Source organism: Mustela nivalis, assembly GCF_964662115.1.
Source record: "Mustela nivalis genome assembly, chromosome: 3".
NCBI classification, from domain to species: domain Eukaryota; kingdom Metazoa; phylum Chordata; class Mammalia; order Carnivora; family Mustelidae; genus Mustela; species Mustela nivalis.
In genome coordinates this window covers 70092106-70104188 of record NC_139022.1, presented here as the reverse complement: position 1 = coordinate 70104188, position 12083 = coordinate 70092106, and the positions used below count along the sequence as shown (strand labels likewise).

At 34.9% G+C, this 12083-nt stretch overlaps 1 long non-coding RNA gene across 1 annotated transcript in view; it reads right to left on the bottom strand.

Moving 5' to 3' along the window:
• Positions 1-472: 472 nt before the first annotated feature.
• LOC309860850 overlaps positions 473-12083 on the bottom strand; it is a 56498-nt gene continuing 44887 nt past the window's right edge. The window contains exons 6-7 of the long non-coding RNA XR_014309667.1: positions 11092-11145; positions 473-501 (exon numbers count right to left, since the gene is read on the bottom strand). This is a non-coding gene — a long non-coding RNA (uncharacterized lncRNA). The remainder of the gene's footprint in view (positions 502-11091; positions 11146-12083) is intronic.

Genomic DNA, 12083 nt, shown 5'->3' with positions numbered 1-12083 from the left:
TAAGTCAATCAGAGAAAAACAACCATCATATGATCTCCCTGATATGAGGAAGTGGAGGTACAACGTAGGAAAAGATTAAATGAAACAAGATGGGATCAGGAGGGAGACAATCCATAAGAGATTCTTAATCTCACAAAACAAACTGACGGTTGCCTGGGGGAGGAGGAGAGGGAGAGGGTGGTTGGGTTATGGACATTGGGGAGGGTATGTGCTATGGTGAGTGCTGTGAAGTATGTAAACCTGACAATTCACAGACCTGTAGCCCTGGGGCTAACAATACATTATATGTTATAAAATTTTTTTTAATTAAAAAATTTTAAAAAAATTCTCCACAGCCTTATTTATTTTTCTATTTTACTTGTTGGTATCTGAAAGAAATGCCTATTGGCTGTGTCATCATCAATTCTTAATTCGTAATTCCAATTCTTAATATGGTTGTGGTTTTTCAATGCTGTTAGCACAAAGAAAATGTTCTCCGGTCAACCAGAAATTCCAAGTAATCTGTGAAAAAAGGAAAGAGAATGGGATCTAACTGGAGAATTTATCAAGTCTCAAATACAAGCAGAGGTGTACATCTCTTGCCAAGAAGTAGTAACAGGGACTGGAGTCACGTTTTCATAGGAAACAACTAGAAAACTGGATTAAATATCTTTTTTAAAAATCTGTTTTTAAGACTTTGGACAACAGGCAGCTTAGGACCATTAAGGTAAACAAAATGGGTAAAGTCTATGATGGCCTGGCTTTCTCCCTGGAGGCAATTGCAAGCTGTGAAACGTGGAGAGCAGAATGCTGCTCTTCCTGAATCGACAGAGACCGGAGTTCAGGGAGACTGAGGCAGCCAGGAGTTGCAGGACAGAGTTATGTAGAAGAGGAGGTAAGCAGAAGAGGAGCTTCACAATTCCACAGAAGAGTTTGCTTAAGTCTTTGCTGAATACTAAGAAGTGTATGCACAGGGCAAACAGGCAGCAGGGGATTTCAGCTGAACACTTTCCAGAGCACACAGAGAAAAGATGTTCTTGAAATTCACTCAGGGAATTCAGTAGAAACCCCAGAAGAAGCATGTAGGACTAAACACTCCCCAGAGTAAAGGTTATTTTCAGCTCATCCAAACCATTGTTGAAAATGCCAGGGAAGCCACAAGTAAAATCTAAAGCCAGCATGATAGCAGGATACAAGGTCAGTGTGCAAAACTAATTTTCATGTATATATACCAGCAAGTAAACTATTATAAATTAAAAGTTTTAAATACCATTTAAACTAGTGTTAAAGCATGTATTATTTAGGGATAAACTTAACATAATATATCCAGGTGCCAGACCTAGATACTGAAAACTACAAAGGTTGTGAAAAATTAAAGGGGGGTTAAATAAATGGAGCGATATACCATGTTCATTCATCAGTATACTCAACATTAAGATGTCAATTCTTCCTAAATTCCTCTGTAGATTCAGTGCCATTCTAATCAAATCCAAGCAAGCTTTTTTTGGTTAAAATGCAAAACACTGGGATGCTTGAGTGGCTCAGTGAATTAAGCATCTGCCTTCCACTCAGAAGACCGCTTCTCCCTCTGCCTGCTTCTCCCCCTACCTGTGTTCTCTCTCATTCTCTCTCTCTCTCTCTCTCTCTCTTAACATATAAGTAAATAAAACCTTTAAAAAAATAAATAAAACTAAAAGCAAAAGACTGATAATACCACATCAGGAATGTGGAGCAACTGGAATGCACATTGTTGGTGGAAATACAAAGCGATACACCTAACATATTATTCTTGTACTTCTGTGTAACAAATTGTCATAAGCAGCGACTTAAAACACACACACCACTATTTTTAACTAATGGTTTCTACAGGTCAGAAGCCTGGGCATGGCTTAGGGAGGTCCTCGGCTTAAGGTTTCACAAGATTGCCATAAAGGTGTGGCCAGGGCTAGGTTCTCATTTGAGGCTTAAGATTCTTTTCCAACCTCCTCAGGTTTTTGGCAGAATTTATTTTTTGGCTGTAGCATTCATGGAAGCTGGCTTTTTCAAAGACAGCAAGGTACAGAGTGACTCTAGAGTGAGTCTACCAGCCAGCAGAGATTCGTATATAAGATAATGTGTTGATGGGAATGACATACCCTCACATTTGCCACCTTCTGTTGGTTACAAGCCAGTCACAGATCTTGCCCACATTCAAGGCACGGAGTTACAAAAAAGCATGAACACGAGGAAGAAGAAATCTTCTAAGGGGCTACTTTAAAGCCTGTCTTCCACAGACAGACTGAAAAGGTCTGGAAGTTTCTTGGGGGATAAATCTGCACCATCCCATCACTCCCCACTTCTAATCCTAAGTCTTTACCTGAGAAAAATTAGTGCATACATCCAGATAAAAATGTGTATGCGAATGTTCATGTAAAACTCATGTATAATCACCTCAAACTGGAAACAATCCAAATGTCTAGTTCCTGGCAGATGGAAAAACAAACTGTGGTGTATATACAATGGGACGTCTTTCAGTATTAACAGGGGAGAAGCCACTGACATACAACAACATGAATGAATCCCAAACATCTGTGCTAAGTAAATGAAGCCAGACACAAAAGATTACATTTTACTGATATGAAATAGTAAAGAATTTTATGTAGAAAAAAGGAAGATACAGTATTTCACAGTAACAGAAAGCAGATTTATACTTGCCTGGTGCCAGGCATGAGGGATGGAGACTGACCAGAAAGGAGCACAAAGGAACATTTTGGGTAATAATGATATCATGTAGTGGTAGATTTCTGTAGGTGCATAATGTCAAATATTTATGACCAGCGCTTGGGATACCCTTTTCAACATCATATCCCACTCCGCCTGGGAGGAAGTAGTGCGTATAAAGGAATGAGGTGTCCGTTTCATTGTAGAGATTGAGGGTGATAATATGAGTTCAGATTGCACTCAAAAAAAGAAAAAAACCAGCCTCAACATTCATGTCTGACTATATGGAAATGGGAGTAAAGAAAATGAATGTGGGGTTTATTTCTGGATAGAAAAGCCCTAAAGGTAGACAAATGAGGGGATTGTAGTACATTTATTATGGCTGCTGTTAGAATTCAGATTGGTACAAGAGCAAAATAAAAACAGAGTTATCCTAGATCCAATGAAAGTTAAAAGAAGGTTAAGTGGAAAAGAAGTAGGCAAGCTGTAGGTATAGGAGAGAGAATGCTGTAGACGTACCATGGGTGATGACAGTGTTCAAAGTTTCTAGAAATGCAATTGAGATATTTAGAGTAAGGATGTTAAATGCAGAATCTTGGAAGATACATGAAGGGGAAATTGAATCTGCTGACCTTTAAGTCAAGTAATTATGTGAAAAAAGATTAAATGATAGACAAGAAAAGTATGCTATGGCAATGAAGATGGGGTGATCGTGATGCAAACAGCTACAGTGGACTTCAACAGACATAGCACAGGATTGACATGGGACAACAACCTGAAGACAGGAGCTGTTTAGTCTTCTGGAAATATTCTTATCAAAACACCAATCTGTGTTCCAAAATATCAAAGTTCAGAAATTATCTTGGGAAATGAGACTCTGGGCTGCAACAATAGTACCTACACTAGGATTGAACCAGAGGTTAAATCAAGTCATCAGTTAGAATCCCTGCTTCCTGGGGCACCTGGGTGGCTCAGTGTCTTAAAGCCTCTGCCTTCAGCTCAGGTCATGATTCCAGGGTCTGGGATTCAAGGCCCGAACTGGCCTCTCTGCTCAGTGAGGAGTCGTCTTCCTCCTCCCTCTCTCTGCCTGCCTCTCAGCATACTTGTGATCTTTGTCTGTCAAATAAATAGATAAAAATCTTAAAAAAAAAAAAAAAAAGGATCCTCGCTTCCTCACTAAAATGAGATCTATAACATCTTTGTAAATGTTTTTGCAATGAAATTTACCAAGATTATCTCCTTATTTTGCTTTTTAAGTATTTTTTTAAAGATTTTATTTAGTTATTTGGCACAGAGAAAGACAGGAAGAGAGGGAACACAAGCAGGGGGAGTGTGAGAGGGAGGAGCAGGCTTCCCGCTAAGCAGGGAGCCCCACCCAGGGCTCCATCCCACAACCCTGAGATGATGACCTGAGCTGAGCGGAAGGCAGATGCTTAACGACTGAGTCACTCAGCCGCCCCACTTTTAAAGTTTAAATTAGGGGCCACTACAGCCAATATCATTTTGGCTGATTCTTGTATATAAGTAGTGATTTGAAAGATTCATTCGAACCGAATTTTCTCTGTCACTGGCCCTTCTATTAAACTGTTAATCGAATTAATTTATCAAGTTAATTTCAGTGAACCAGACATCATCCAAAGCCCTTATAATGAGAGGAAGCAGTAAAAGGAATTTTGAAATGTCAGGAAAAAGCAAAGTCAAGAGCTGAATATATTGAGGATCTCTATAATCATGATGTTGGGTTCATGCAAACCAAGCAGTTGTCTACTTTTTAATTTGAGGTAGAGAAGACCTAGATGTCTATGTGTAAGCTTCCCATCTTATGTATAACAAGACCATAATTCTCAATAAGCAGTTAAGCTCCCTGAGTTGATTAAAAATAGCTTTCCTCTGTGGAGACAGAACATTTTCTAGAAAAGAACAGTCTACCAAATGATCTTACTAAAGAATGGCATTTATCTAACTTTGGTGGACTTGCTTATATGGTAGGCAATGCTTGCTAAGGAGTCAAACAGGAAGAAAATGCTGCTGTAGGTAAACTGCAACCCAAACCTAAAGGCTGTTAGTTATTGTAGGTGAGATCACAGAGAGGATAGATTGTTTCTCCATTACAAATAGAAATCTATAAGATAGTATTGATGATTTATTTTACTTTCCTATTGTAGATGTTTTTGTTGATGTTGTTATAAAAAGGATAGCATGATAATATCTAACATAAGCTGAACTGTCAAAATGTACACATGGAAACAGCCTAGCTACGTTATGGTAATCTACCCTTTGTGCAGATTATTTTTCTTCTGAATGAGTCTTTGGACAACAAATGTATAAACATACAACTATCAAATAAAAATATAAAAATCAGACATGTATAGATTGAAAACAGTGCTACTTCACATTCAAAACTCAATTCAAGTGGCTCAGGTCAAAAATTCATGCCTTAAGGGAGAGCATAAAGAAGCAGAGTATCCTGGTGAGAACTCCTGGCAGTTGGAAAACCGGGGCACCTGCTTAGAAGAAACAAACTTACCAGCTCCGGGGTTTTGTTACCTCATGGGATGCCAGCCTAGTAAGACACACTTCCTCATTTTCTTGGAAAGTCAAACCTGATTTTCATGTAAAATCTTGTAATTTTTCATCTTGGTAACTTATTTTAATTTTAAAACATTTACAGAACAAATTTTAGGTGGTTTTGTTTTGTTTTTTGAGGGGAGAAGCTAGTGTTTGGCCCAGTTTTATATCTGGACCAATGGACTACCGATTGCACCAGATGGATTTACTGAATGAGGTTTAGTTGCATCTCTATGTTCATTCACTCTGTCTGGATTGATGACCTGCAGCCCAATCGGTTGGCTTCAAAAGAGAGACTCAGACTTCCAATGTAATTAGCAAATTTGTGAAACTTTATAAGAATTTACAGTTTTTAGCACGTGTGATCACAGAGCAAACAACTGAATGAATTATGAGCCTGGAAATTGAATCCATCATTTAAACCAGTTAAGTGAGTTCCAGAAGCATAGGATTTTGTCACGGGGGATATCCCGCTTTGGTTTTCCATGGAACCTAGTTCACCGAATAAGCTACTCTTACTCAAATGCATACAAGATAAAGGTCTAAAGGGACCATGGCCTAGGGCAGTTCAGATTTGGTTTATAAATATTTTAAAGTTGTCAGAAATACCCCAGAGTTGTACAAGGGCCAGAGATTAAGAGATTCAATCCAAGAAAAGGAAAGAAAAACCCCACTAATGATACAAAGAATTGGACAAAGGATGACATTAATGATACCCACTTATATTTTGTTCTGACAGTTCTTTTGAGGGGTGTGTGTGTGTGTGTGTGATCTGTTTCTTTGAAACTAGAAATATCTTTCTGAAGGAAGGCTTGGTTTTTTCAACCAAAGCACAGCTAATGTAGCTTAAACAAGCAATAAATGTTATTGGTAAAAATGCATTTGAATTTTAATTAGAAAGTTGGAAAATTTTGAAGTTTAAAAGAAAAATCTGAATTTACCAACATGAAAATGTTATATTATTGATATTATGTTATATTATTGATTGGTTTTCTAATCTTAGCATTTCTTCCAGGGCTTTTTTTTTTCTTTTAAGATTTTATTTATTTATTTGAGAGAGTGAGAGAGAGAGAGAGAACATGGGAAGGAGGGAGAAGGAGAAGCAGACTCCACTCTGAGCAGGCAGCTTGACAAGACCATGACTCAGGTTGAAGTGAGATTCATAACCAACTGAACCACCTGTTTTGGGGGCCTTTCAATAAAGATTCTTATATTAAAAACAAAATCAAATAATAATTATTATTATCATTATCATTAGTAGCCACTGAAGTGTTTTATCTGAAACATGTTTCTATTAGAATTAAGGTACATGAAGAAATGTTTTTTAGAGAAAGATCTGAAACCAGATAATTAACTATGTGCTCTGATTTTTAAGGAATAATCTTTATATAGATAGAGAAGCTTAATAAAAGGCAACAGTTGCTGATTAACCTAAATGTTGTTTCTTAGAAGTTTTAAATTTAGGATTCTTTAATTAGAAACTAAGAAACTACCAGTTCACCTTCTGAATAATATGTTCTTAAGTCAATAGGAGAAAAAGAATTACATGATTACTAAGTAGATGTCCTATTGGCTATCCATTAATTTTTATTCTGTATTTTGGAACAGATGTAAATATAATAATCAATAAATTAAATGAAAGAAGTGGTTAATAAATAAATAATGGAAATTCATGGCTTCTAAAATTTTACCAACTTTTTTCTAGGGGCAATCACATGGTTTCGCAAGTCAATTGTGAAACTTAAGGGAACTTTAAGGAGACATTAATTAGAATTAGTATACACACATAATAGCCATTATGGAAAATACATGTGGATATTGATAAATGTACATTTATGAGGATTACTCTCATGGAAAGCCAATAAGCAACCATGAAAGAAAGGAAATTATTTGAAATCATGAATGCTGAAATTAGGCAACAAGAAATTAACGCAAAGAAATCTCTTTCTTTCTAAATGCCTCCTAGGAAAACAATGTCCAGTAATTAGATCCAGTCTTCTTCCCCACTCTGGCTTTCTTGAGGTCTGACTGATATACAAAATACTACCCATATTTCATACGTAGAATTTTTTTTTTTTGGATATGTAGAATTTTATGTGTTCAGACACATATGTACACTTGTGATACCATCACCACAATCAAGGAAATAAACATTGGATCTAGTCTTTGTAGCACTTATGATAAATGTAGCCAGCTTTGTAGAAATGCTTAAGTTTGCTTTAAATTATTTTTATTTCTTAAAAGTACTGGAAAATTTATTACATTATGTGAAGGGGACCAGAGTGACCATGGAGTGAAGATGTGAGAACTATTAGGAAAATACTGGAAGTGATAAGTACTTTCTAGTCAGTGGTAACCGCAATGAGGATCATTGCCCTCATAATTTTGAAGTTTACAAAGTATATTCCAGAAAACAAAGAGAAAAACAAAAAGCAAACAAAAATACCTATCAGATGCATTCCAGCATTTTTAGCCATCTCCATTCTTATTAAAAAAAAAAAAAAAGCGGAGAATTTCTTGACAATGTAAAGCATTTCATGCCAGACATGCATTGTATCATTTAAATATTATGAATCCTGTCAATGTCTGTAATCGGTTCTCATATACATACGTGAGGATTCACATCTTTTCATGATTAGGACACTAACATATTAGCACACATTTCAGAAAACATTATTGCATTTGGGCTCCAAAAGTGAAAATCCTTGGAATTTAAAACTGCATATGCCAGAATCATCTTGGCCAAAAGATTCACAATACCTATTTCTAATAAAAAAATAATCTCCAATTCAAATAAAGCAGATACATATCAGTATTAAGAAAGCAATGAGCTCTACCTAATGTTGGAGATCTTCCATTGAACTTCACTTCCTAGTAAGATATTACCACCAAAGGATCCCTACATGAAAGACTTAATAAAGGGCCACATATGGCCCTGGGTTTGGTTATTAGTGTACTGAATTCTGTTTTTATTATAACTGTTTCTTCTTTACTCTTCTATGCTTAAGGGATCTGCTCATATAAATGACTACAGGATAAATAAAGCTGACAAACACAAGTGACTGTATCTTTTGGCATTAAGATAATTATAGATCATTACACGGTAGGAATAGTCAATAGCCCTAAAGTAATATGATTAAATAAAGCACTTTAAAACTGTAATTCACCTAGCCTTTTTAATATTTTACTATTTCTTCTTTGTTGCTCTAAAGCTATGAATTTTAAGATTTATTTGTCACTACTCTCTATATTTTCTGCTGTACACAGTATTTGTGGGCTATGGCAACCAATCCCCTTGGGCTTTCTTTTGCTTTAATTTGCATAAACACAGGCATCATATGAATATTCAGTGAGTGGCTTTGCATTAAGTAAGTGCCCTTAATCAGCTTTTCAGTTCAGTTTTATTGGTTGCACGCACAGTCAGTTATTTCATCCAGAAAATCTGAAGGCCCTACAAACTAACCAGGTAAGGATTGTAATTCCTTGATGCATTTAATGAAAGAATATTATCATTTGATTACATAGGTTCTGGAGAATGCTAAAAGCATGGTGGTTTTTTTTTTTTTTCCCTGTGTTTTTTTTTCTTCCCTTGGTGGTCAGGTGGGTGCATGATTCTCTAATTTGCATAAACATCAGATCTATGAATAATTCATCAGGGTTATTTTAAACACTAGGCTTCTACTTTGGATGGCACCAGGGTACCGCCATTTGATTGGCTGAATGCTGTTTTCATCACCAGCAGAATTCCTATAACATGAAAGCACCTAAAGGAGCTGAATTGAATATACAGTATTTGTTTTTTGAAAAAATGTCTGTTATCTTTTCAAAGCAAATTGGGCTGCTTTTCCCCCTCCCTAACATTAGAACTTCTAGCTTTTCATGATAAATACATTACAAGCTCAAATGTGGCTACCGTTTGTAGACTTGACCGGTGTCTATGATTTCTGCAGAATGGGGTAGCAGCTGTATTCTTCTGAACATGCATAAACATGAGCGACATCTAAATAAGAAACTGTCACATGCATATGGAGCCCCGAACAGCTCCATTGCTAGGATCCATCTATTTCTCTTTATCAGAATATTCTCTCAATAGATAACTTTGAGACTGTTTCAACTATTTTAAAATGCCATGGACAATTATGGTACTATACATGCACATAATAAGCATATATGATCTGACAAATTATTTCTTGTGCAATATGTAATTTATAGTTTCTTCTCAGCCCACCTACAGATTTTTAAATCTGGTAGTTCTTTGCAGTACAATAGCGACAAGGAAAAGTGTTCCTCAAGAATGACCAACTAATTAATTTAGATATTAGGGTGTAATTCGTTCCTACAATTTACTAAAAATAGATTATACCTTTCTTTATACTTGTGGAGATGAGGAATATGGAGGTTTACACCATCCTTTGTTAGTCACTTGAACATTAGCCATTTGCATTTCTGGTCTCAGAGTCCTCACTGACAAGATTCTCATTGTAAACATCTGTGATCTTGAAACATTACGGAAACATGGGATTGGAGAATGGTGTAAATTGAATTTAGTCTTTGGCACATTCCATTTTTGTTTCCCTACTCCACAGAGGAGTATATCACAAATAAGATGTTGAACAATTACTGTTATGAAAGGTACTCTGAATGATATGTATAATCAGCCTGTGTAATCAACTATAAAATACTCCATGTTTAGTGTACTTGCTATACATTATCTGGATAAAAATACCAAAGGCATCTTTAACAGTGAATAAAAAGGCTGAAAATTTTTCAGTATTTCATAGGTTTTCCATACAAAATTTTTAGTTTACTCTATTATGCTGTAACATTTTTCAGACTTTTTGTAAAAACATTCATATGTGAACTTCATATGATGCTGAAATTAAAGAAAAATAAAATCCTTTTGATTTTATTTTCTAGGTCTCTATATACCTAATGATAGTGTTGGACTAGTTTCCATTTTCCTTTCTTTGAATTATTTATAATTAGGTGAGGGTCTATTTCTATTTTTCTTTCTTTCTTTCATTTGCTGTATCTTTGGAATCTATATAGTAAAGAAATATTTTTGAAACAATATTTCTTCACTCAGAACCAACTATCATAAACACATTTGACATGTTTATTATTTTATCTGTTGACAAAACACTTTATAAAAAATATGGAAAAAGGAATTCAAAACAAAAAATTGCTTAAAATGAGATAAAATTGCAAATTTTTCTCAGAATTCCATGGACTCATATGAGCAATTGTGTTTTACATTTAATTATAAATAGTAATATAAATCTCACATCTGCAGTATGCTATGTTTAATTAAGTCTTGCAGGATTCGGTATGGATGCTGTTTATTTAATTATCAGCCATTAAATGTTTACAGCTATAATAAACACCAAGCAATCTTTACCATACTATATAGAGATTACAGATTTGGAACTATTTAACCGAAGACTCTTACTCAGGTGATGCTCATCTTATTGAATACTTATCGTATGAAATCAGCTAAACTTACATTTCTTTAATATACAGTCCTTTCATTTGTTTCAAAATAATGCAAATTATTTTCTGAACAAAAAATAAATAGTTATAATTTCAGAAGAGATCTTGTCTTTCTTTAGATCTATGATAGCATATTTATGATTCTATTTTAGGTACACATAATTTTGAAAATGAAAAATTCTCATTTAACTCTTTTTGATGAAGCTATTGTGAAACCACTTTAATGTGATAAATGAGTTCCTTTGTGCTTTTGCCATCTGTATTATTTGCAAGAATCATTGAAGCTCTTTTAAAGAAAACATATTTTAAATGAAGTTGGAAACAACAAAGATAGTAAATGACCACAGAATTTACCTTTCATTTTAGTAAGAGATTCTTCCTAGAAGGGCAGGAGTCATCTTGTATTGCCTTGTGTAAAGAAAACAAAGCATTTGTTTAGATTTTGGAAAGAAATCATCACATAAATAGAATTAAAATTATAATGCATTACATTCCTAAGGAAGAAAAATAATTTGCATCTTGCAAATAGTTTTATTTCATGTAATGCTTATTTTATTTTTAGGCATTTAAGAAGAAAAGCAGTTGAGCATAATATACAAGTTTATGCTGTCATTTTAAAAGATATTTTTCTTTAAAAAAAATTTTTTTAAACATCTAATCACCCTGTGTTTAATGAACAAAAAACATATATTCAGAAACTATGATCTGTAATATTTGCATTCTCATTTTAATCTTCTCATTAAAATGGTCAGAAAATGGTCCAAAAATTGTTGGTGAGTGATTTAAACAATTAAAGCTATATGTTTATCATTGCTAAATCAATTGATAGTTAAGGTAAATTGTAACCAACAAGTGCTTTGACCCATATAAAATGAAACGTGGATTGATCTATATGAGGTGAAGCCTTACACCTGAGGAACACTTGTCTATACAGAAGTTTGGGAACCAAATATCACCTTAAGGCAAGAGATATTGATTACCTTATCTGGATTCCCTAGCATGATCATGCATCCTTAAAAAAGACTGAATGTTCTCAATGAAGCTAGGACATCCTTTAGAAATTCTTTATCTAAAATTGATGGTGCAAGTCCATGATATGACCCATATACAAATCTCTCCACACAGTGTTACTCATCTCTCAGGAACTCAATCATTCCAATTCGAAAATATACCTGAAATTTTCATTTTCCTGAACTAATCCTGTTGAAATCTAGATAGACAAAGTCTTTTTAGTAAAACTGTGTGTGAGTTAGCCAATTAAGTCTCTTAGTATAGTGGAGGACAAGGAGGAGGAGAAGAGATGGAGGCTTGGCTTACTTTTAAGTTCTCTTCTTCTGATTGGAGTT